The sequence below is a fragment of the Dicentrarchus labrax genome, unplaced genomic scaffold (genome assembly GCF_905237075.1).
Source record: "Dicentrarchus labrax unplaced genomic scaffold, dlabrax2021, whole genome shotgun sequence".
Taxonomy (NCBI): Eukaryota; Metazoa; Chordata; class Actinopteri; family Moronidae; genus Dicentrarchus; species Dicentrarchus labrax.
Window position 1 is genome coordinate 12,168,618 of NW_026136704.1, and position 27,175 is coordinate 12,195,792.

General features: G+C 40.2%; 1 protein-coding gene across 4 annotated transcripts in view; it reads left to right on the plus strand.

Annotated features, from left to right (window-relative positions):
- The window catches only part of b3gat1a (beta-1,3-glucuronyltransferase 1 (glucuronosyltransferase P) a), a 72,311-nt gene that overhangs the window by 16,198 nt on the left and 28,938 nt on the right, over window positions 1–27,175 (plus strand). For all 4 annotated transcript variants that reach the window (XM_051398353.1, XM_051398352.1, XM_051398354.1 and 1 more), the window contains exon 2: window positions 18,285–18,517. The gene's annotated coding sequence lies outside the window, so the exon portion shown is untranslated. The remainder of the gene's footprint in view (window positions 1–18,284; window positions 18,518–27,175) is intronic.

Genomic DNA, 27,175 nt, shown 5'->3' on the forward strand with positions numbered 1-27,175 from the left:
CTTTGTCCCCACTTTGGCTACAGGGAAAAGACTGCATATTGAAAATGAGCTGTCATGGTCACTGTCTGTCACTCACAATCCATCACTTATTCCATCCATCATTTCCTTCATTATTTGTGTTTTGTACTATATTTTAGTAGAAATAGACTACTTGCAGATTCACTAGGCTCGGGTGTTTATAGAAGAAGAATATAAAAAGGAACCGGTAAAAACTGGGTTGCCTCGTCTTGCAGATATCTTTTTTTTTAGACATTACACATTTCAGACATTATTATGAGACATTGTTGGCCAGATTTGAGGTACAATGTATGAGACATGAGATTTCAGCTGCTTAAATGAAGCAATGCTAACATTTTGGTTGAGTCTTGTGCTTTGGTTTGTCCTGAATGCTGTGTAATGAGAGGTTAGTGATTCTGCACCCAGCAATAGTGACACACTACGTCAGCCAAAGGGCTAAATCTAAGAGGGTTTAAGCCATTTAAATAAAGAGGAAAGGCTATCCTTTAAAGTGTGACTGGTGTTAAGCTCTACACCAATCTGATAAATGCACTATGCGCCCAAAGTAGCTTTGCATAAACTAATCTTATAGCAGCAGGCGGGCGGGCATGCTGTAAAATGCTCCAATATCTTAGAACAGAAGAAAGGAGTGCCAGACATTAAAATACAAAGACAATATTGATCATTAACTTAGTACAACATTACAGAAGCCATTTTAGAGACACCCTGTCATCACTGGAGATATTCAACAAAGCATCCTGCTTTGTTGAGCACCCAATCGATAAAATCCACACTGTTCCTTATTGACAACAGGCAGAGATAAATTAGTTTTTTGAGATCTCCCAGGGATACAACCAACAGAATATGTTTCAGCTGGACTGTAGCTGAGGTAAAAAGTCACAAAGGAAAGGTTAAGATTGTCTCCAAAATGTCATATATCTCCAGTGTGTGTTTACAACTTAAAATAGGATGCAAATGCGTTGTTGTACAAACAGGGATTCGCTTTTGTTTGTGTGACCCCTGTGTCAATGAAATCTTATCAAAATGACAAAATGCATTTTTTTTCTCTGCACATACCCTTTTTTAAATCTCTTTTAGGACCAACAAGTGCCTAAAAAAATACATTTTAGCCTTTCTGGACTTTTAAAAACTACAAATTTAAATCACTGACTGTCAGATTTATATGTCCTATTTTGAGCCTGTAGTTGTTTCTATTTGAAGTAATCAAGTTTGTCCAACCTCTTTATTTCATAATTGTGCAATCATGAGTCACTAACGCCTTCCTAAAAGTGATAAAACAAAAACGTAAGAATTAAATTAATAATTAGTAAACCTTGAAAACTGGTATTTATTCTGTCAGTAGTGACTAAATCCAAACACACTGTGTGAGCAGTGGCAGGAGAGAATACCCCTTTATCAAAAATCCCTGATGCTACGAAGGAAGAAGAAAGACAAAGACTGAACATTTTCCTCCAGCTAGGATTAGCACACACAGCACGTAGCCTACAAAGATACAAACACTGAGTTTTCTCAAAGCCGAATTATGACAGGAAATGTTATCTCAAATCTATTTGCCCAAGGTAACATCTCAAGGTTAAGCGAAGCCATGCATGAGGTCTTTATTCTGTTAAAGAAGACCTGCTTCTTAAGACCACCTGAGCCGTTTCTTTTTCTCCAGGGCAGCAACCTACATCTCCATCCAGCCTTCCAATGAAACCAACAGCCTAAAAGCCGTCTGTATGGGCCTCCGTTCTGCCTGAAGGCTTGAGTCTTGAAGGTTGATTCAAGACACAGTGTCAGCTGTAGAGCCCCACTCGCACTGCTACCGGCTGGAGGTCATTGTGAACACACAGGTGTTTTCTCACATGGTATCACCTTGACACAGGCACCCGTGATACCACTGGGCTGTAATGTAATTGCAACATAGTCTGGTGTTAGGAAGACAGAGGTGAAGCAGGGGATGGGCTGTCAGGATGAACGCACAAGAGGCAATATGCCCAGACTCTATTACTGTTAATTGAAGTGGGAAAAATAGGGGGATGGAGAAGACAGAGATGGAAGAGGGGGATATAGAGAGAGAGAGGGCAAGAGGGAGAGAGGCAGGGAACCTGCTGTAATAGTAACCTTATCTCTACATGAAGCTTTGCTGGTATGTGAGAGGTTAATTCAATGTCGTGCCAGGTTCCATTCCAGTGTCTCATACAGGAGATCGAAGAGAGATTGTATCTCCATCTGGGGACAATGGCAATTTGTGATTTATAGTTAAGTATTTATAGCTAATTGTATGCATGAAATCCAAAAGAAAGCTTATGCATTTCAATTTGAAAATGAAGTGCCATCCACGGTAATCCTCTGTTTTCAGAAGTTTCGAAATAACAAGCTCAAGAAAATTAATATAAATTTCTATTCACAGCTTTTTTTATTAAGGGATTGCCGAGCTGTCTATAGATTACGATGCATTAATCCAAATTACATTTACAGTGCAGGCATTAATTTCCCAAAGGTGTGAGATGCAAGCAACATGAGCCAGTATGCCCAGCATCTCCAGCTCTGAAAGATGGAGAAGAGATGAGAGCTTCATTTGTGCTCCTCTGTTACTGAGAGAATAGACTTCTGATGTGTCTGGATTTCTGCAACTGCTGCAGCCACAAACATACATCTGTGCTCCATTTTTTTATTGAAAGTGCTCTGTCAAAGCTGTGCACCTACAGTGTGTTGTGTTGACTTATCTGTGGATAAGGGGCTGAATGAATGAGCAGGACCACACGCCGGTCCTGCTGAAAAGGATCAAGAGACTAGTAGTCTGCACAGGCCTGAAACGCTGTCTTAAAGTTTCCACCCAAGGACACAAGTTTGACAGATTCTGTAAATGTTTAATCTGAGGGCCTCTATTGCCTTCATAGTTATATTTTTTCCTTGAGAAAATAAATTCCTTAACATATATTTAGAGATGCTACATTTTAAGAAAAGTCAAAATACTTTAATAGTATGGTCTGCTATTGTTCTTGCAACAAGGAGAACATTTCAAAGCTTTCCAGGATGATTGTTGTCCCTTTTTATTCACGATAGTAATCCTTATTACACTGCTTTTCTAACACTCCTTTCCCACAAATATCAATCATCAGTGAGGTTGCACATCATACATAATAGGATAGTACAGCCTGTATTTAGCTTTTTTATCAGTAAAAAACACATGCCCTCCTTGTCGAAGCACACAACCTGTACCTTACTGTGCAGGCCCCACAGTAGATGTATGTACAGATGTGGTCGAAATACACCACATAGCCTGAAGTTTAATCAACCAAAACCAAGCCCTACTCCAGCCAGAACCCATCCTGAATCTTTTAAGAATCACGTCTCGCCAGTCTCGAACTAGGTGTCAGAACTTGCACAGAGTTGCAGTAGCTCCCCAGCAAGAGTTGTTTGTCTTTAATGCTGTACATCCACAGAAGTTGATGGATGGCAGAGAAAGGACAGAAGCCCTTGCTCCATTCATCAAAACCAGACAACCTCTTGGGGCCAGGTGGCACAGGTGACAAATGAGGACTGAAACTCCTGCTGGGGGGTGAGAAGGGTAGGAGCTTTGGAGGAAGTCCCAGCTTGGTCAGAAAGGACAGAGACCACTTATATTTGATCCATATGTGCTCCCCTGGCCGCTTATTATGCCCCGAGTTCACAAAATGCCTCTCAACTTTTTGTCTTGAGCAATGAATTGCATGACAAACTGCTCTCTGTACTTTAAGCTGGATTCAATAAGGCCTCAAATTGGTACTTAAAAGTGTGCTGTGAGGCTGAGACAGATGCAGCTGAAGGAGGCTGTGGAGACTTGTGGAAACGTAAATCACATTTTGCATTTGGAACCTCGAGCAGACAGGCAGCAGGGAGAAGTGATTCTATTTGAAGCCCCGTATCAACTGTAGGCTTCAATGCATATTGTTAGAAGTCTGTTGAAATGGGAGGAGAGTATGCTGGTCGGGGAGGAGAAAAGACACATTAAGTTGAACGTCTCGGCCAAGATACAGGAATAATGCACAATCCTTTCAAAGCCCTGGAAAGTCCTCTGAAAAATGACTGCCTTTCTAAACATCCTAATTCTCCCATTATGTATGCGTACACTGAGCAGTAACAGATTTGTACTAATAGTGGAGCCACTTTAAAACTTTCATTTTTCAAATAATAATTTACCATATATATATATTTTTATATCCTCAGAAGACAGCTTACTGTACTGAATTAGCTGCTAACCTAATAAAACAGTTTATGTAACAGCTTCACATAGCCCATAAATTTGGAAAAAAGGTGATCATTCAGGGGACTTTATGGCATTCTTTTCCTCACGACAAATGTGACTCTGCCCAGAAATTGTGCATATTGTGTAACAGCAGCAGAGCAGCTCTTTCCAGTACAGTAGTGGACACAGGTAGACTTATAGTATGAAGACTGAACTGTACAATGTTCAGTTCAGTTGTCCTTTATGTGGGGACAAGCTAAGAGAGAGGCTTGTTGCTGTTATAGAGACAATATATCATGTTCACTGAAAGCTACATAGTTTGAATCTTGTTGGGCTGTCAATATTTGGATTACGTACTGGGAGATAAAACAGAACAGCAGCATAGCTTATTCAAGGGCACCTTGTCTGTGATTGATGAGGGTCCTGTTTATTTGTCTTCCTCAACATTATTATTACTGCTATTGTAAGAATTGTCATCCGTCTTGTTTTAGTCACTTTTTCTATCCTTCGTGCCTTTTATATTAAAATATTTAAAGTGAGGGATTTTATAGAATGCTCAATGTTCTGTTCATCTCTGTTGGTTGGCAGACCTCCCTATAACTTTGGAATCTTTTTTTATTTTTATTAGTTAGGGACAATTTGACATAGTTCCAATAGACCTTTTTCAGAGAAGCCATTGTGGTAAACACAGGCGTTAACAATGACACTAAATAAGGTTTTGTTTCATTCAGGTCAAACTGAATCAGGGTGCTGCTATTGTGCATGTTGGCTCACTGGAAAGTCTCTGCTAAAGTAAATGGAATTGAACCCTAATTAATATCATTGGTTCAGTATCATAAACCACAACACAATATGGAAATACATACATTTCCCATACCCCAATACACCAATACTCATACCCAGATACATCAATTCACTGTGACAGCTAATGGCTCATCATACACTTTAATTTTACAACTCAAGAAGCTTTGTAGTCTGATTAATTTACTTACTGGGTGGCTTCCGTTGACCTTGGCTAGCCGTAGTTTTCCTAAAGCTGCCAATTTCTGGCATCAGTTGGCCACTATGGGGTATAAAAATGCCAAAACGAGCAGAAAACACACCCACCACTATATCAATAGCAGATGTTTACTTTCTTTTAGCTGTGTTATGGTCTCCTAAGAAAAATGAGTTGGTAATTTGGATACTGCAGCTAGCTGCTAGTTGCTACCTTTGTCTGTCTGATGCAGATAGTCAGAGCAACATCGTTTTTCTGTGTGATTACTGCAGGATGGGAGTTTATTTCACTATTCATTATGTGACTAGGACGGAACAGGAAAAACGTCAACGGGAGTCAGAGGGACAAGAATCATAATACAAATAGCTTTGTTTAAATATAAATATAAACGCTATTTTCATTATTTTGAAGATGCTGGTTGTCTTTGTGTTATCTTTTTTTATTCTCTCATGTCTGCTGGCTGGTTGCCGGTTGGTTGACCATGACATGTAGGCTATTAAATAGCTAGAAACAGAGATGGGGTTGGGAAAGGACAAGAGGGAGTGGGATGGTAGAGGAGTCAAAATCCACTCCTGTGTCACCCGGTTAACATCTTGTCACATTGTCTGACAGGATTGTAAATAATAAATAAATAATGTACAGTATCCTTTAGCCACACAGTGAGTTCAAAACTTAAAAAATGAGACAAAAGAGGCCAACAGCAACCCTTTCACATTACACAGTCATTTTATTCCATGCAAATGTTAAAACTATTGATTAATGCAGGCTTAAAATTTTATGTGAAGGGGAAAACTGATCAGTTTCCCCATTTACACATCTAGAAAGAGAAGCAGCACGCACACATAATTATGTATAACTATGAAATGACTTTGACTCTGACTTTCATTTTGCAGCTTAAACCATTAATGCCCCAAATGCAAAGGAATCCATAAAACTCCCCGGGATAATTCTTATCACCAGTGGCTCTGTGATATGTCTCAGTGTAGGATTTTTTTTCATTTGTTTTATGAAGACCGATTTGCAAATCTTGTTTGGTTTGATGTTTGCACATGTTATTGATTTTTGCTGAGTGCTCAGGGTGGTAAATAATCACAGTGGATATATTGCCTTCAATGCAAGTTTAGCTTTGTTTACCAAGGCAGAGCTGTTTAATTGCACTTTGTGCTTAGTGCTTAAAGCTGTGCTGCTTCATATGGAAATTTATTAGATTTGAAAAATTTGCTTAGTATAATTGAATTTATTTCTTGGCTTTTGTTTGAAAAACATTATTAAGAAACTGCAATATAATTAACAGTGCATTAAAATTATACAACCTCTCCAGCAACAATGATGCTCTTCAGTGTCTCTGTAAACTGAAATCAACAGTGATCATGATTCCCCTTGGAAACAGTTATATATGCTTCAAATTTTAAAATATTTTTTTCTGTGACTGTACACATTTTCAAGTTGCAAACAATACATTGTCGGCACTGTTTAAGTGCAAGCATGCGTAAGTGAAGGAAAAGAAAGCAAAACAAGAGCAGCTTATCTATCTTTGCTTCTTATCTACAGTTAATGTTCCAGTGTGTAGGATTTAGTGGCATCTAGTGGTGAGGTTGCCGCGAAACTCACGGAAAACACACACACACATGCACACACAAAAAAGCCCACAAAAGGCTATAGAGCCAGTATTTTCCCAAACCCTTGGAAACTTGAATTTGATAGAACAGCGCTTCTGCTGCAAGTAAGTGTGTTTGTAATGGGGGAAGCAATATCATGTTATATTTAGAGGAGTGCACTCTCAACCTGCTGATAAATGTTTCTGCTAAATCTAAATGTTTCTGCTAAATCCTAAAAGTGTGCTGCAGGCACAAAAATGTCAGAAATGCAGGCTGTACATCGCAGTTTCCCCTTTGAGATCAGATAAAAGAGTAAGCTTTAGACCTCCATGCCCTCCAATTCAATGTCAGTCACTCACACTGAGGCCAGTTTTTCTGTGGTAACACTGTGGAGAATTCTAGGTCTCACACCCACCGCTGCAGTACATCCTATCAGTCACTTTATAAGGCCTCTTTTTTTCCCTCTTTTTTTGCCTTTAGCGAGTGTTACGCATGGTTGAGTGTCCACAGGGAACCTCAGTGAACATGAAGTCTCGGTGTGACAGGTCAGTTCCCAAATAGAGGTTACTCCAACAATGCTTAACCACTGAAGACATACCTGTGCTATGCTTACTTTAACACAGTAGACTTACAAATGCATATACTACATGTACATTCATTTACTGCAACTCCCACCCATTCAGATGAAGGTAAAGGGTGGAAAACATGGCTCAGTTGCTAAGTAATGGGCTTCTGCAAGAAAATCAAAATCGTAATATCTCCTGCCATTAATTTATTCTGTGAAATATGCAGATCAGAGAACGTATCTTTTCTAACAACGACAGTTTGCAAGTAGATGCTATACCTGTGAAATACGTACAACAAACTTGCAAGCAAGTTTTTTTCTTATCCCAGTCAGCAATTAGACCACACTTACTTAAACTACCTCTGGTGTTTGTAATGTGATCTGCTATGTCGGCTTCCCTCCCTTCATTAGAGTGGCTGTCTCACAAAATACTTGCAATTAGAATGAGGATCTTCTTAATGGCAGAAAAACCCATCTTGCAAGTGAGACGGTGGCAGTTTCTTCCTGTGGACTGAGCTGACATATTGCAGCTCTGCAGCAATTAAGTGGAAGGAACAAAGAAGCCAATGCAGAGTCATTTCCCCATGCAGACTCTGGGAAACTGGCAAAAGGAAAGGCATCTTTAGGACCAAATGATGGTTGTTCTCCTGGGTTTGATCACTTGGAGCCTGGCTGTAATGGCTCGCAGTCCCATCTAACAAAAAACCTTTATGTCAATGCCAAAAGCAAAGGTCTAGAGTGGCAGTCCCAGGAGTGTATCAAATCAATTAACAGAGCTTTCAGCAATCCCCACAGGGTACTTTTTCTTTATTTGTTTAACGAATATATATAATAGAAGGATCATTATGAAATGTTCACATGCATTTGAGAAGATTGCATACTTTTTAAAAGACTTTCAACAAATAGAGCCCAAAGGGGGGCATGAAAAGTGCTGGACTTTGCAAGTTTATTTGGGGGAAATAGGCACTGTAGCCTCTACCAGTCCTATCAAATTAGCTATCAGATAAATGCACTTGTACTGTGCCCTCTAAATCTGTCACTATGGATTCAACTCTGAATGCATACTGACATACTATGATGTTTTCCCTGCTCTTCAGTCAATGGACAGAATATGTTTCCTTCGCCAAGTGACCACACTCCTGTATCAAATCAAGATTAAATGCCACAGTAACTCACAGCAACTTCAGCTCACAACACCCTCTGCAGCCACCAGTGATGGCACTGTGTTGTTGTGACTATAGAGGAAGTATCATAGGAATGCAGAGGTCAAAATCCCCTGATCGAATGTGAAGTAGTGCCTGAAGGAGCACTGAGTGAACCAGACAGTGCTCTGTCAGGCCTGCTGATGGCAGATGGGGGAGGATGCCTCGTCATTTGTCTCTGTTCTGATCAGAGCTGTCAGTGGAGATTCATCTTGTGAGAAAGACACGATCCACACATGCAGTTTCTGTCACAAGTACTCCTTCTGTCTCGAAACTTTGAGTTAATAACAACAATAACATAGATAGATAGATAGATAGATAGATAGATAGATAGATAGATAGATAGATAGATAGATAGATAGATAGATAGATAGATAGATAGATAGATAGATAGATAGATAGATAGATAGATAGATAGATAGATAGATAGATAGATAGATATACATGTGTTATGTTGCTGCTGAACATTACATAAATCCCATTGTTATATTTAAACCTGGTGTAGGAGTCATCATGCTGCTCACACTTCTGCTTGTCAGACGAGGCCGTGAGGGAACTGTTAACCACGTCTTTATCCAAATGTGGCAGGTTGTCCAAGCTATACAGCAGCACTGATCCAACAAGGACATCCATGTTCTTTTTAATGCCTCCCCTTTCACTAAGATTACTTAAGCCCTCAGTTTTATGGCTAGCGGAGCCCTTCAATTTCCCCAAGCCCCTGTAATTATGCAGACTAGGAGTATGAACCATGTGATTGTGTTCTACGGCAGAAGGTATATTACCTTTTTTAGGGTGTCAAGGGGAGTACCTCAGGGAGCAAAATATAATTGCCGCTCGCACAGGATTCAATTGTTAGAGCATGTTAGAGGGATTTTCTTATTGTTTGCTTGACTGCACTGGCAGTCACAGTCGTGCTCAGACTGTCTGTGTGCAACTGTGGCGTGAAACATGTAGGTAATATGATACATGATTAGAGGCCAGCTCTAATGCAGTGGCATTTGCTGCAGCACAGTAACACACTTCACTGCCCCGACAGTAGCCAACATGTATAGGCACTTCAAATGTTTGCCAAAATCACAGGCATTCATGAAGCTCATTAAATGTGGCTACACATTTAAAGTGAAATGCTAGTAAAGTATTACAGTGATTATGGCTCTATGGATGGTAATGTGGCTTGGTTGGTTGGCCATTGGTCCAGGCTGATATATCTCAAAATTATTTATCTGATTAAATTTTGTACAGACATTCAAGGTCACCAGAGGATGAATTCTTCTCATGTGTGATTCCCTGACTTACCCTGTAGCACCACCATAAGGTCACATTTGTGGTTCAGAGAGAAATTTCTTTAAAACTATTGGATAGACTGTCAGGAAAATCCCTACAGATATTGAAGAGGTTAAATTGTAAAGACTATGGTGATTCCCTTGACTTTTTAGTGCCATCATCAGTATAGCGGAACATCATCATTGGTCATCATACTTTGGTTCATGATCAAAGTAATGAAAATGAATGAACCAGGTAAATATTATACCTGCTAAACTGATGTAAAGCTCTTTACAGGACCAAGGCTCTACAATGTATGCTGAGTTCTGAAATCCAGGCTGGCCAAATACACAGATTTGAAAATGACAAACATAACTCCCGGCACAGGGGGTCGTTCCTATGTTCCCCAGTTCTAGGATTAGCGTTAGGGGTTAGGGAATATAGGACCCCGGCAGGTCATATCAGCAGTCACTAATTAACATTAATTCTATAAGTAACTTTAGGTTAGCCAAAACTTTAGATGAGCAATTTGAAATGAATTCATATAATTTCAATATTTCAAACTTTATCATTGTTTGTTTTAATATTGAACTTTGACCTTTTGAATCAGGACAACTCTTTGGATCTCATAGTAGGGATAAGGAGAGGAGATCATTAACAGCATAGATCTTCCTGCCATTTATTGACCTGCAGTCATACAGTTACACTCCTTTTGATGCTTACCAAGTGCTGAGGTCACATCAAGTATGATACAGTGAAAGGACAAACCAGGCGAGATAAAAATATCAAGCAGCATAGGCTTGATGTCTCTTTACAGCGACTACCACCTTTGTGATAATAGCAGCTCATAAACATTCATCACAGGAAGGAGACCAAACTGCAAGCCTGGAGTATGTCATCGCCTCCAAAGTTTCCCCCCAAAGTGCCTGATGGCGCTCGTTGCAGCTCTTACCATTCTGCCAGTGTAATGCCTCGAACCAAACATGAAAGGCAAAGCTGCCAAGTGCAAACAACAGCAGTTACCTACCTACTACCCAAGAGTTAAAATGACCCCCCCCCTTGACTATCTCTCTGGGATCAATTTGAACCCTCACAAGTTGAAAATGACCCTGGTAGGTTGAGCGGCAGCTGTGAGGATGAAAGGCATCTAGTGAAAGGTTGTGGTTGCTTCACTTTGGAAGTGAGTGCGCTATTAGTGTAATGGTACTCAAAACATCAACACCGGCCTGTCATATTGGCCACTCCAAGGGTAACGGACTATAGGGATTCAGTGAAATACATAGCAACTATGAGCCAACCTTTTGAGTAGTTGGTGGTCTGAATATTACACAGACATTTCTTTTAAAAATGTAAAAAAAAATACATAAAGAACTCTTGTATTTCAGAGTTGTGCTGCATTCCAGCAGGACACAACCAGAAGCTATTATCTATTTATACCCCAGAGACCAACTGAGATTCTGGCTGTTTCACCCTGCAGCACCTTCAGGCTGCTGATGTTATTCCTGTACAGCTCTGCAGCTCTGGCTCAGTCTGGAAATTCTTCACGGGGATCAGTGTATTCCAGAAATGGTGTGGGTAGTGTTGTGGTGGTGTGTGTGTGTGGCAGGGGGAAGAGAGGTAATATTATAGGGGGATTGCCTGTAAAGCCACAACCTTCTCCTGTCCTCCATCTCTGTCAGAAGTTCTCCCTGAGGGGGATCAGCAGGTAGCGTCGAGGGGAGGCTGTTCAAAGGTATTTGCCAAACTCTTGGAGCACGAGGGTTGCTCTTAACTCCAACTGCAATGCAAAAAAGTCCATCTGAACAAGTAATTCAATCTTTAACCCAGTCATATATAAATGAAGCTGCCAGAAATGCTGGTTTTATGAAGTTTCACTGTATTTTCAGCTGAAATATAAAAAAAGAAGCAAGTTCACTCCACATTTCATTTATTTAAAGATTCATTTCAAAGTTCATTTTAGTTGTCATTTGTATTGCATGGCCAGGGCTGTGGCACATTGAGGTCATGCAACCTTTGTTTTTGTTTTGTTTTTTGTGAAGGGGTATTACATGCATTTTTTTAATGAACACATGGTATGCAAATTATAGGGTGATTCCAGACTCAACTGATGATTAGATAAATAAAAGATCAGTAAGAATCTCATTCCTGACATTGTGAAAAAGGCTTTGAAGCAGCATTTAGACCATTTTAGGTCAAAATGTAACCATAAAAATACAAAAAATATAGTAAAACAGTAAAGTAAGTGCATCCTAATAATCCTAATAATTAAAACATTTTAGAGACTGTATTTATTTTATTTTCTGACAGTGGGATATGTGTTTGGGAGGAGTTGGACTACCCAGCCAAAACAGTTACATTTTTTTGCTGTGTGATATTTAGCATTGCATTCTTTTGTTGTGACCATAGCTGGGCGGGTTTAATAGCTCTGGCTGTAAGCCAGAACATGGAGGAGTTTGAGCGTGATCAGAGCCACATGAATCGATGCAGCTACAATTTTACTGGTCACAGGGCTGAAACCCTGCAACAAGGCCTGATATTGTCAAAGAAACGGCAGCCAGTGGAGCAATTCATTGATATTCAGCACATTTATGTGTATTATCAGTGGAACTATTGTTGCTTGGTCTGTTGGATTCTACACGGGACTGAAAATTTTCACATGTTGTCATGCTTTTTATGAAGATTTTTTTTCACATGTTGTCACCCTTTTTATTAAGATTTTTAAGTGTATCTCTTCAAAAAGTATAAACAAGAAAGGGTAACAAAGGAAGACAGGATGGAAGGATATCAGCAATAAGAAAGATTTGAGACCAGAACACAAGAAACACAGTATATAGGACACACAGCATCTTGGCCAATTTTATGTAGGGCATCTCAATCTTTCAATTTTTTAGTCTGTGTGTATCGAGAGCATTCCCTCATTTATTCAGCGGAGTCAGTTAAACACAATTGGATAACAGGAATCTTTTATAGTGACTGGTCTTTTTATATTTTGCTTTTGTTGTTGTTGCCAGCAGGTTCTCAACAGAGTCACCAGGTCACTCTGAATATAATAGGTAACATGAGCTAGACAGTGGTAAGGACAAAGACAACAGTGCAAGGTAAATAAATAGTTCTTTTGATTCAACCTGTGCCAAGCTTTTCTAATACGCCATCAGTCCCAGCTGCCATGCATCGCCATAGCAACCGATGGTCAGGCTGAGCTCAGCACAGTACAGTTCGGTCTTGAGAAAACCATAAACAGAGGACAAACAAAGACTGCTCTCCAAATCTGTGATGAGAAAACGCAGCGCGGTATTGACACCAGCCTGTGTATTGTCACAAGTATGCAAATGATCTTGTAAAGTCTCTGCCGCATCCATCATCCACAACGCATGCTATTTCATTGTGTCAGCGCACACGGTGTGCAATTAAATTGTATACTTCACAGAATGTATGAGGGCGTCGGGAGATTATTGCTGTAGAATCTTTCAAATAAATCACCTTGTAGATAATTACATCACATCATCGCTATTAAGCCTCTGACATTTCCTTTATTCTTTAATGTGAGTATAATGAAAGGCTAACATTAAATCCAACGTGCTTCTACCCAGCTGATAATCGACTAAATGGGTAATTATGATTTAACTGGATGGCTATGAGTTCTGGGGGCTCGAGGGTGACCTGCACACTTGATGATTGTTCTTGTAAAAGGACATCCTGTGCTCTGCGGCTTGGCCTTCATTGAGCTGTCAGGAGCTGTGGGGGATGCAGCGCTGTCAGCCTGCCTGCCCACCTCCACCATCCATGGGATCGATCACGCCGCCGCCTCCTACAGAAACCCAACCACCACAGCTCCTCCAATTACTGCAGAATGGGCGTCAGAGCCATACGGCGCCTTTCAGAGCCAGGGACAGGAAGAGAGAATGGATGGAGAGGCAAGCTTGCAGTGGGAAAGAGAGGCAGAGGGAGAAAGAAAGAGTAAGAACCTGGTGACAAGCATGCGCAGCTGGTGAAACCTTCCGTGTTGAACTTTGCCAAGACGGATGCTGAACTTAGACCCGTGTGTGCATTATTAATACTGACCACTTACATGAGAATAAAGACGCATTTACTCACCAACTGACATGCCTGAATTAATCATAGAGCCATACTCAAAGGCATGATGAATTCTCTTTCATGACAAACTTGGCAATTTTCACTGAAATGACAGATGTCTTCAGAATGAAAAAAGGCCACCAGGTCTGTCATTATCTCTGGCATTATCTGATGCACCATCAAAAATTCAGAGGTAGGGCTTTGTTTTTCTTTCTCAGCAGGGCATTTTCCACTCGCCAAAATTATTCAACAGCAGTGATAACACATACCGTAAAAGAAGAATATTACTATCACACACAGAGAGTAAAAGCGATGTGTGAGAGGAGATAATCAGAAATGGGATTATTGTATGTCCTGGGAATTTCTGTAGTGGAGTCGAGCAAAGATCTGACCCTTGAAGGGTGCAAAGATACATATAGAAAGCAGTTTCTATAGTGAATTCTGCAGAAAAATAAGCATGTGGTTCTCCCTTTCCAGAGCACAGTAGTTACCTTCCTTGCCTTGGGCAAGTGAGCCTCTGTGTATACTGTACTGCATATTATTGTGGGTCCATATACTTTAACAGTGTTAGTGTATGTGTGTGTGTGTTTTATACTGATGCCCTGCACATGGCTCCCGGTGGGTCCATCAGGTGGAAGCAGAATTAGAAAGGATTGTCCCTGCAGGGCTCTCACAGCTTCTCCTTCAAACTCTGTTAGATTATAAAATGTGTCAAAAACCGTGCAGCAGTACAGAAACATAAATCAAAACTGCACCCAGGAAGAAGTGTCTACAGTCATTTACTGTATACACTTTTTTATGTTGAGTGCATTTTGTAAGCAAGTTGGATTTCTTCCTGCAAGACAACCTCTGCATGAGGAAGCATCAGTTCCTGGTGATGCATTTCTGTGTGAAAATGAGTGCAAGTCCACCTCTATTCTGATTGGTTACATTAGCAGGGTGGAAGTCAATCAATACCAACACCATCAAGCCTGCTCTCTCTCTCTCTCTCTCTCTCTCTCTCTCTCTCTCTCTCTCTCTCTCTCTCTCTCTCTGCTCCCTGCATCCAATCCTCCGTCTTTATGTTTTGTCCTCCATCCGTCACTGTCAGATACAGACTGGCGTGGTCGCAGTGGTCAGCCCATGTTAGAGCCAGCACAGCCCTCTGCACAGTATGAGCTTGTCTTTGAATGTGCTCCCCCACACATACACTTGTGTGTTTAAGTGTTTGGTGTCTGGTCGTAGAGTAGAACATGACAGAAAGATGGCACTGGGCTGTCTGGGCTTTGTGCTGTGACTCCATCGAGTCCTGAAGGAGTTTCTGATTGCACTGCAGATGTTTATGCATCACTCTTTTTCTGGATAAAAAATTAATAAATCCTATCCAGACATTTCTTACATTTTTTACAATTATGATGTGATGTGTCAACATGAAAAGAAAGATGTTGCAACTGCCAAATCACCATTACAAATTGTATTTATTATGATTACACTAAGGGGTATTAAAGAAAACGTACTGTAAAATAATGAGTCCTTTAATGGTTTCCCTTTTTTATGTGATGAAATAGCATTGTTTGAAGAAGCCAGAGCTGCTGTTAGATGTGATCTCCCTCTGGGAACAAGTAAAGACATTCAATGACCAATTCTTTCTTGGCAAAGTCTGAATTAGGTTTTGATGTTTGAGTAACTTGTAGGAAGTAAGGTTGTTATAATGTTGTCAATATATAAATGTTACAGCCTGTTTTGTTGTACAGTTGGCAGATAGGCAGTGTGGAGGTTTCAGGGTATCTAAACAGATGTATCAGTTGCAAGAAACACCTAAAGGACTTTAATACCGTCAGTATATCTTGAAAACTATCCTTTGCTCTCACCGTATCACACCTCCTATCAGCAGCCAATTTATATTCAGTGTAGTAACCATAGCTACGCATGGCACAAAAGACACATTTTGGGTTAGTGCCTGGTTTTTATCTCTGAGCTTTTAACCCCCGATGAGCAGTGGCACAGCTTGAGACTCCGGCCTCCTTTGGTTGCTCCACAGTCTAAGGTGACGATTATTGCAGTCTAAGCTTTTTCCATCAGTGTCCCTCAGCACTGTGGTGACCTGCTGGGCAACTCTGTGTCCTTTCAAATATTTTTTGAAAGAACAGAAATTTAATGACTTGGACTCTGGTGTTTTTGCATCATACTCTATAGTCTGTGTAGCTGTTTTTATTATTTCATGCAATCTTTTGTTGATTTTTAGTTTTTTCCCCATCATTTTATTCATATTCTATCTATTTAAAGGTGTTACCATTATAGCCTAATATTGCTAGAGTTGTGGGCATGTAATAATGATACTACACAAACAGCACTTGGACCTTGAGTCGCTAAAGGAGACCCGCTTATACTAATCAGCTGTCTGGTGAACCACAACATGAAGCAGCGTTGGTTGTACAATGATATATTGTTCCCTGCCGTGCAGGAGGAGCAGGTTTGGACAGATCTTCAGTCTCCATCATGTCAAAACAGATTACAACAATGTGCGATGGAAGAGGAGTGTGTGTATGTGTGTCTGTGTGTGATGGTAAAAAAATAAGCTCTTATGCCTCTTGTTTTTCCAGGCAGCTACTCAGAAGTACAGAATTTGTACTTAATTAGAAGTTTCACACTTACACTTCAACATTTGAGATGCAGTTTATTCTATTTCAAAATGATTTGAATATGATTTACATACATTTAAAATGCAACATTAGGACATAAAGTGACACTCAATATATCCCATTAAATCCTTTGACAACAGTTATTACTGTACTTGTAGTTGGTAAGACACAAAAGCTACTTTGGTTATATTTCAACTCTAATTGAGTAACTGATAATGACAAAATATGATGTTTTAATAATTCAGTTTAATTTGGTCACATGTAGCACACTCACAACACATTTATTCAATTTAAATGAACATCACTAAAGTATCAAGTACACACAGGTATGATGCATTATATTGTTCCAAAACAATAAATCACAATGTTGTAAGCCTTTTCTTTAAGTACATTTACTAGATGTTAAATGTAGGTTAGCCTAACTCAAATGCAAGTGATGCTTAACTCCGATTTCATCAGTCTGTCTTCATGTCTGAAGTATGCGTAAAGAAAACAGCTGTTTACTACTACAATAGGTGTTTCAGCTTTCAGCATTTCACTGCTGGACAAATTGTAGCGAAATGCATGATACACATCGTAATGACAGACACAAATATAATGCTTGCATGGGAAGCTAGAGAGTTGACCCTGCAGCTTGTTTTTTCCTCACTTAGCTGTGTCCTTGTGCCCAGCTTTTCTCTTTTGTTGTTGTAATTTGGCACCACAGAGCATGTTTTAAATCCTGGGGCTCAAGTGGAGTATCTGTGAGTCAGCTGGATCTACAGAAGGGGGCATTCCCCATGGTTTTTAGATAATTACTTTCTTCCCTTATGACAACCCTATTGAATTTAGATTAGGCCAATAACAAACCTGCGACACTGCATGCCCTCTGCGTTGCCTCTTGTCAATAGGCTGTTAATGTGCCCGACCCTTGTCTCATTTTTCTTCGCGTGGCATCAGCTGGTCCCCTTCTACAACCACAGCGGCTGCCCACAGGCAAGTACAACCAAAACTGTGGCAGATGAGGCCGACAGAGGAAGTCTCATCAATAATGGAGAGCGGTAGCTGGGGGACTCGTGCAGAGGAATTGTGGTGGAGTGAGTGAGAAGTGCAGCTGGTGTGTTTGTCCAAATGGACTTTTTGAAATGACATTCCCCAGAGGGCATGCATGAGAGGAAAAAAGCTATTAATAGCTGATAGGCTGAATAAGTTGTCAAATTGCTGTTTAGATATGTGCCGGGCCAAATTTTAGCATTTATGGATGTTTTCCTTCTCCGTTCTGTCATCCTCTTCCCCAGAGAGTTGGACGGATATACTAATTAATAACACATGAAAATATATAAAAAATGACTTTTTTAATCCAGGCCATAGGCGGTTGTCATACTGTATGAGGGAAATGTGAAATGCCAAAACAATTCAGCTGAAGTTAGCAACATGGGAGTAGTCCTAAAAGGCGCATCCTATGAAGGCAAAAACAAAAATCTCATCAATTTCCTGTCTGTCAAGCAGCTGTAACTGTACCTCATCAGAGTCCTCAGAGGAATAGACACACATAATGATTATCTCTCCTGACAGCTGTCCAGATGCAAACAGAAATCCCGTCACTGAGGCACTGAGAATGACCCGGTGGCTGTTATAGTATGGCAGCGTCTCCTCCCAGCTGCCATCCTACTCATTCCCTTTCTTCAATGCCCCTCATTGTATTAGGAAGAGGAGGCCCATTCTTACTCACATCTCTCGTGCTCTTGTTTCTCCAGGGGCCAGCCCTGAGGACGTGAAACTGTTGGGAGAGTTTGGATGTCACCGGTGACACAGCTTCCACTGCGTCGGACCACCTTCAACTGTACACATCTCTACTCTCCAGACGGCACCAATTAAGGGAGGCTTGAGACAAAGAGTTGTGGCAGTATCCGACAACACCGACGCCAGGAGGAAAGGAATACACTGGAGGAGGGGCCTTTGCTTGCTGCAGACGGGCAGAGGACTGCTTGTGAGTATCTTATTGTTCTCATTGTTGTGGGGGGAACACATTTCCATCCAACTGACCAGGATGATACTTCCCATCCCCTGCATTTGATGTGTTTTCCTGTACAGCAAATAAGAAGTTCATAACCAGACTTTTTTCATGCAAGAATAAATGCAAGGTATTGATGTCTTTGTTAGGAGCAGCATATTTCTATTGGGAGATCCAAATCTATGAGGATTCTTACTGTCTGATGCACAGACAGCCGGGCTGACCTTGACAATCCTTGTTCTTTCTTTTCATTGTCACTTATATGCCACATGAACAAACACACAGCTGTCTTATTTATTTATTTTTCTTCTACCAGGCAGCTAAATTTAAAACTCTCTGAGCATCAAACTCCATGGTTAAAGGCAAAAGGAGGATGCAGGTGATTATATATCCACCCACTGTCTTTCTGTCTCACTCTACCATGGCTGTCTTCCTGCTTTTTGTCTTGCTTCCCGTCCAATAGATGTTCCATTTTCACTTGGAAATCCAGTAGAGGAATTAGGTAGACGACAGAGGCAAAATGATCTGACAGATCCACTTACCTCTGCTGTCTAAGATTCCCCTGGCCTCTGGTATTATTAGAGGTTGATATATATATATATATATATATATATATATATATATATATATAGGCATAGTACATGGGTGCAAAGGAGAGAAGGTTGGGAGGTGAAAAAGCCTAGGAGGGGGGAGGTGTGAGAGCTCAAGAGCCGATTCTGCTGATGACAAAGCTGTGGAAATAATCTTAAGGTGTGGAGGCAGCAAATGATGAGATAGAGAGGTGGGGGAGAGAGAAAGAGCGAGAGGGGTTTGGCTGTTAAATCGCTTGTAGCCTCTGTTCTCTCCTCACTACAAAAGAAAATATCATGATTTCTTATTGGCAAGCCAAGGGTAAGATGAATCTAAACTTTATACTCTCATATTGCCTTTTGCCCGGTGCAAACAAACACTGCTGAAAAAAGACACACATAGATCTATGGGACTTACATAAACCACACTACACTACTGGTCGATAGCAGTGCTTCATACTGCAGCAAATATTAAAACTTCCATGCCATATATATAGGTAGATATTCATTCTAAAAAGAGATATCCACCAGATTCTCTGTTTGTGAAGTAAAAATGGTACTTTTGTTAAAAGGCAGAAATATGTGCTTTGACAAACACTTTTTATGTCATCTTTTAGCTTTGTTTTTTTTTTTACAAGCATTCACAGTTTGCATTTACATTCACTAGCACCATCATCGGGTCTTAAATGACTGAAATCCTGCAAACATTCTGCAGACATTCCATCAGCCTCAGCTGTTGTTAGCATGCTAACATTCGATCTCCTCTGCAGATGTGCGCGCACTGTCTGCAACAATTAATGTGGACAAAGTAGTTCTTAGTTTAAACATTTATTTTGGCTAAATGTCACCATTGTACAACAAGTGCACATATTTTCTACTTACTTTTTTGCTCTTACAGTCTTTATAAATACGCTGGCTATCTTATAACCTTGGGTCGATCAGTCCAAAAATGCACAATAATCAGAAAGGGTGGACAAATTACCAGCAATGCCTCACAGGTTAATGCCAGTACAACAGCCCAAATCTTACGCTTTTAATGTGTAGTTAAGTTTGAGATTTTTTAAAGCCTATTTTTGTTGAGACTGTTGCAAAGAGGTATGGACTCAACTCTGTCCACTACTTGTGTGAGGACACAGTTTGTGATGTTGTTTTATTGGGCTTCATTGCATTGCATTGTTCTTAATGCAATAGCCCCACACAGACAGCCTCTCTTTACGTGGCTGCCAGGCAAACTGTTTGCTCACGTGTGGCTTTAACATGTGAGGAAACGCACAACATCTTTATGATGATCGTTTTACATACAGTCTCTCCACCAAGCTTTGAGAAAATAGCATATGTTATGTAATAATTTAGATAGCACTCTCAACCCCTTTAATTGGTGTGAGCTGAATTAGCACTGACTAATCAACATAGCAGCCTCTCATCATAGATTTATAGACGGCCATGATTGCTGCCAGGGTGAAATTAACTCTTTCAGTCTGCAGGGAAATGTTGAAAGATGTCTGGCTGTAACATGCTCCCCCTCACACACACAGGCACACACACACACACACACACACACACACACACACACACACACACACACTGATACGTATATGCAGATGAGACTTGTCTGTTCCTTCTGGCTGTCTCCGTAGAGCTGTCACACATGCTGCGTCTTGGAGCACCAGGAGACCGGGGTTGACTTGAATTAAACTGAGAGGATGTCCTTTCCAGATCTGCAGAGGGCCACAGAGACACATCCGCCCCCAGAGAGAGCCAGTCAAGAAGACAGAGGGAGAGAAAGAGAGAGAGAGAGAGAGAGAGAGAGAGAGAGAGAGAGAGAGAGAAGATGCATGGAGGAAAAGAAGAAGGAGAAGGGAGGTTGGAGATGGGGTGGAGGGGTGGAGGAAGTTAATAAAAAAAGAGGCAGGGAGAAATTGTCTGTGTGAGAGAAAGGGATGGAAGATGAGGTGGAGAAAGAGGAGGACACTAGAATGAAAGGGAGGGAGGGAAGATCAAATTGTGTGTAGGTGTCTGTGTGTGTGTGTGTGTGTGTGTGTGTGTGTGTGTGTGTGTGTGTGTGTGTGTGTGTGTGTGTGCGTGTGACAGAGAGAGAGGATGAGAGAGAAAGCCCACAGAAGCTAAGGCCACCAGACACACCTCCAATATAATTCCCTCTGTTCTGGCTGACTCTGGCTACTCCGCATACAGATACAGACGATACAGCATGTTAAAAATTAAACTTGAATATCTACGTTATGTTATCAGATAAGTAAGATGTTCAGAACCTGTAATCTAATATCTACAGTGTGTTATCTATGGAGACCCAAAATATTCAAGATTAAGTTAAAAAATGAAACATTATCAAATAAATAATCACACAACTGAATGCAGTCTAATAATACAATTCATGGTGTGACAATGAAATTGTGAAACCATCAAATACAGTATAAAAACTTAAATATTACTTTACGAATATTATAAAATGTTTATTCTTTTATGTGATCATGTGAAACAGAAACAGTCACATACCTGCTCTTCTTGGCATTATGAAATAAAACTGACATTGGGAGAAAATTGTGTTTTGAAATGAAATACTTTTGAAAAAGAAGGTTTTTAAAAATAAAAAGAGAAAATTAACTGGCAACTACTTTGATCATCTCTAACACATATCTGAGTCATTTGGTGGTTGCGGCTTTTTAAATGTAACAGTATGCTGCTTTGTAGAAACTGTTTTTGTAGAAATTACTGCAAATGAAATATATCTTTAATGACATTACATTGGGCTTTAACAGGGGTATTCTTCTATTTTTTTAAATTTTATCTAGACCAAACAATAAATTGATTAGTTGAGATAATTATCGGCAGATAAATCAGACTAATTGTAGGTTGCAGCCCTACTGGAATTAAATAAAAATGGCCTGCAATAATATGTGTTATTGTGAAAGGAAGCTGGGTAAAATATGATTTTATGACACAGAGAACGAAGGACTGTAATATTTTACAAATTTATGGGTATATAATTATAAACACATGGCACAATTTCTGCTTATGGACTTCTCAGTTTCTAAGTATCAGTATTCTGGTAATAAACACTATCGTCAGCAATAGGTAATACAGCACCAGCTGCACATAGAAGAGAGAAAATTCAGTTGTTTTACTCTGTGTTAGATGCCAAAAACAACAACACTGGGTGTACTTTATGTGTTAATCTGCCTCAGCCTTTATCACAGCTGCAGCATTGGGACTAATCTCCTAAACAGTGGCACATGATACCAGTGTCTAAAGAGCTAAGCATATACGGAACAGAGCAGTCTATGTTTAGAATAGATTACAGTAATGTATATCCTGACCTGAGGCTCCAGAGCAGAATTAGAATAGGCCATCATTTTCTATATCTCACCTCCAGGCATTGTTATTAACAGTAAGTGCATTTCCCATTCTGTTCTAGTGTCCTTTGTCTCTGCCTTGCCCTGGATGATAAACACGCCAGAGACCAAGGTTTTTGTAGAACAAGAAATTGGAAAATAAATTATTTAGTGAGAATGCGCCGCCCCCCAAAAAAAAAAACATCCATTGTATTTTCTCCTTATGCCTGCAAACTCTGCAATCCTTGAACCTTCTGCCTAGATTTCAGCTCAGTGATAGGGTGAGCTTGTTGCTCTTAATACAGGGAAGACATTGCTCATCATTGTCACTCCACAAAATCTACCGTGAGCTCTCTGCTGCATTTCTTCTGCCCTTTGTTGCACAAGCTCTTTGTTCTGTAATGACACAAACCAGCTATGCAGAAATACCACAGGCCACGTTCTTTTTCATTTCAATTTGAGGACATTAGCTGCTGAATCATTGTCAGATTAATGATAAAATTCCAGGCATGACGTACAATCATTGTATGTGATTACTTACACATAGGGGGAATGAGCAGTTCAAAGATAATAACACACACATTTTGTGGTTTTAGGAAGCACTTAAATGCATCAATATTTACTTGGTTTTCCCACCTACACTACAATTACATTTGTTCCCTTGGCAGTTTTCTGTAGCATAAATTATACAAGCTTGGCATTTACAAGCCAAGCGAGCATACAAATGGCTGACCTAAAAATTTGTGATAAAAAAGCAGCCACCATGAAAATTCTTTGTGAATTAGTTTTTTGTGCTTTTTAGTTTATCTTATATTTCACCAGTCTTACTAAAATTGTTTTTTAACCTAGGCAGACCCCTTGAACTTGTGATTAAACCACCCACTAATTGATAACTTCTGAAGAAATCCATGACTACTTTTTAAGCATGCAAAACAGAAAATGTGTACAACAGTGTTATTTTAAATATTTCAAATTATAAAAACTGCTCAAAGTAGCCGACTGTGTGCAACACCAGCTTGCAAAAGCTTTGAACTGGGATGCAACATGTAGAGCGTGTGTGCAGGGACACAGGTTTCTCAGACATGGATAATGTCGTATTGTAAGGTTAGAAGGAGTAAAAAGTGTTGTGCCATGATGCAACTGTTTGCAATTTCATTGTTATCATGAGAAATGTCTCTTAACGTTTCCCTCTTGAACAATGAATTATTCAGAGCACAGCAACCTGGTATTGGAGTGTAAACCATTCACAGAGGAGTTGTATGGCACAGTTACTGTAACCAACACAGAATGCCAAATCATGGTGAAAAACAAGTATTTTTTTAGCACACAATAGGCCAAAATGAGCGCAGTAGATCATTGAAAGTTCAGCATTTCAACAACTCCATTCTACCTAAACCAACATGACCCAAATAAGTGGTTCAGTCTTCCAGACATTTTGGGATTTATCCATGAGCCAGCTGGCTGCAAAAAACTGTATGGTACCTGCACACAGTGAGCTCCTGCAAGATTAGATAACTAGGACTGTTCTGAGACTCAGCAAGGTCCTAGGGAATTGTGAAAGTTGGTGTTGAGTTGTCTGATGAAACCCACTCACGCACAAACAACATGAAGCCATATGTGCACACAAAAAAACACAAGCAAAAATATAAACGCATCCACTCACACACATACACAAACTGGGAGATCCTGCAGGCTTTTGAAGAACTTAAATCACCCTGAAGCCCATCAGACCACATCATGTGTGCATGTGTGTGCCCTAGGCCACCTAATATGGCAACATTGTCTCGCCCTGCAGATATACAGCCCCAACAGACCCCTCCAAGGCAATCTTACTGCTCTATTTTCTAGCCCAGCTTATGGCCACAGTGTATGATGTTTAGTGTCTGTGAGAAGAAATAACGTTTTTTTCCCTAGTTTCTAATCATTCATTCTTCATCTATTTCTTAGTAACTACTGAAAATGTTGTGCCCCTTATTGTAAAGTGTTACCAATAGAGCTTTGTGCACTGACTTAGAGTTAGTCTCACACTATGGAAATCTCACCAAGTTAGATTTGGAAAAACACTAAACCTGGTAGGTGGAGGTTGGCCCAGTCAGTGAACTGAGGGGAACAGAGGATGACGCAACACACTGTGACTCAAAGCACCTCATCAATGTAACTATTTAAACAAGACATTATAAAACTGCATGGTGAAAAATGGTCTGCCAGTTAATTGATTTTTGTGGATAATTACGTCAGTGTTGCTGCAGAGTAGAAAATCAGACACAGCAATGACAGAGCCCATCAAGTGGACAAGTCCCCATATGTAAATGACAAAATAGGTAATTAGTCAGTAAAATTTAAAGGGACCCATACATGAGAACTCCCACTGCTCTAAAACTACTTGGTTAGGGTCAGGGAAAGAACACAAATCCTGGGACTGGTTTTACAAAGAGATTGTAGACTAGTGTATGTAGTGTTAGTGTAGTCTTAATTAGATTAAAAATAAGTTAATTAGTCAGACAGTTTCACAAAAACAAAAGCCTTGATTTAGGCCTTTAACAGTTAGCCACTTTAGTTAGAATCTCAGCTCTGCTTTAGCTGAGCCATGTGATACATTTGCTTGGTCAGTCATGTTTTTTAGAGTTGATTTATTTCTTAAGATGGTAAAGAACTAAGAATTCTGAAGTCGGACTATGTAAGCCATAGTCAAAGTCGGTGTCACAGTCAGATGCTAATGACACCTTGTTGTTTTTCTGGTGAGGACCCCCACTGTTAGGAGTGGTAAAGGTTTGTGTCAGTGTCTCAAGTGCACGGAGAGCTCTTCAATCGTCTCTTCTACAGTCAACATAAAATAAACATTGACTATACAAGAACAGACAACAAGTAAGACAGAATTTTTTGGCAGGGTTTGTGATGGTAAATCATAATGACAGTTACTTGATTTGTATTGCAGCCAGCAGTGAGCATGTCATCTACCAGGTGTAGTGCCTCTGGGCCACTCAGCAACACCTTGTTTAGAGCTGTAATGGTGGTGACCCCCCTGCCGGGACCAATCAGTGTAATTTTTAGAAAATGTGCCTGAAACCCACTTGTGAGATGCATCAGTATTATCCAGTTTTCATTCATATTATTAATATTTAATTACTATTTCAGTTTTTGCAAATTATGTGTGGATGCACAAGCAATGAATGAATGGATAGATAGAGACTACCAGTTGTTCATGGATTTTATCACGATCAATGCAGAGATGGTGATAATGAACACTTGAGAAAAACTGTGTCTTGAGACATTTGAATGTTCTGAGCTGGCCAGCAATAACAAGATAAACTGACACGCACTTACTCATCAGGGTTGTGGAGTGGTTGAGCTATAGACACAAACAAACACACACACACACACACACACACACACACACACACACACACACACACACACACACACACACACACACGCCAGACAATATTCCATAATGCAACAGCATTAGAGGGAGAAGGGGTAATTTCTCTGCCCACTAGAATCCTTAAATGCTCAAGTCAAAGTGAACATGAAAAAGGCTGACAGCAGCAGTAAAAAACACAATTTTCATTATTTTGAGTGTTAATGGGTAAGACATTGACAGAATGATCACCAGTGTAAATTAAACTGTTCAGAAAAATATTGACAATATCTAAACTCTTAACATTTAACAAATTCGAATGCACACCGGGTTTGTATAGTGAAGTGGGAAATGGCTGCCAAGACTATGATGAGGCACATAATTCAAGCAAACATTTGACATTATCACATGATCAACGCCAGATGAATGGCTGTGTTAAGCAAATGACCTTTTGTCTTGCCTAATGTTTATACTCCATCCATCCAACTAGTAATATGTTAAAGGTCAAAGGGCCAGAGGGGTCAGTCAAACTTTAGGGATACACTCATCAAACTCATAATGACGTGTCACCACCAAGGGGTCATATGTCAGTTTAATTTGTTAGCGACCGAGTACTTATGATGTGCATTTCAGTGCAGTGCAAGTCATAAATGTTTTGTGAAAGAACAAGGCTTCACTTAAGGCTGAACATTATGATAATTATAATAATCTGCAGGCGAATTGAGGTGAAATGAAATATGCATGCATTGGCATCTGATGTCAAGTAATGGAAGCCAGTGACCGTAAAAAACGTATTACTGTGCTCTAACATGGGAAGCTGTTTGGAGGATTCACTGTGCAATGGTATGGGTCTTTAAACTGGAGGAAAAAATAGCTTTTGATTTGTGCAATCAGCCGACTTTAAGCAGTGCAAGAAGGCACAGGTTAAGAACAGAGTGATTGAATGCAGCTCTGATAACACCTGATTGTAGCTCAGTCCCATCCATAACCTCTCCACTAACTTTGTTATTATCAACCCTCCCTTCCTGTGGACTTTACAGCTGGATGGCCTAATTGGAGCCATTTCCACACATAATGTGGCAGCCCCGAGGGGGCTAATTATAGATACTGGGCCAACCCACCTCAGCTATTCTTCAGCTTCCCCCTCACCAGGATCCTGTGGTTCAATCCAGTGACAGATAGGCTACAGTAGGGTTTCCCTCAGCCTACAGGCTATTGATCAGCCTTAGGATGGAGGAAAGTCATGCTGGCTTTGGTGTGTGACTGTGTTATTTTGTGTGCGTGTGTGTATGCGTGTGCGTGTGTGTGTCATTATGGGCACAGGACTGGGCACTGCAGTAATGACTCACCTCTCATG